General features: G+C 41.6%; 1 pseudogene; it reads left to right on the plus strand.

Moving 5' to 3' along the window:
• The window catches only part of LOC107632845, a 1,466-nt pseudogene continuing 1,019 nt past the window's right edge, over positions 1–447 (plus strand).

Consider the following 447-nt stretch of genomic DNA (forward strand, 5'->3'; position numbering starts at 1 on the left):
ATGGGATTCACTAGAAAGCTTGGAAGTTGCTCTGTCTTCATGACGGAACTTTGCGGGGTTTACTTAGGACTGAAAATGGCTTGGACTTTGGGGTGCAAGAGAGTTTGGCTTGAAAGTGACTCAAAAGAGATGGTTGAAAATGTTAGGAGGTGGCAGAACAGAGGAGGAACAGGTTCAATTTTATACCATAGAATTTACCAACTTTTGGAGAAAAATTGGCAGGTGAAGATAACCCATGTCCACAGAGTGGCTAACAGGTGTGCTGATTGGCTTGCCAAATTGGAGTATGAGGCAAGATGGGATTTGAAGTACTGGATTAGCCCCCCTTTTGGGATAAGGCATAAACTTCACAGTGATAATACGGGAGTTGCATCCCCTCATATTTTAAGCTAGTTTTGTTTTTGTTTTAGGCCTCAAAGCCCCTCTGTTAACCAAAATATATATATA

This window comes from Arachis ipaensis, chromosome B03, assembly GCF_000816755.2.
Source record: "Arachis ipaensis cultivar K30076 chromosome B03, Araip1.1, whole genome shotgun sequence".
NCBI classification, from domain to species: Eukaryota; Viridiplantae; Streptophyta; class Magnoliopsida; order Fabales; family Fabaceae; genus Arachis; species Arachis ipaensis.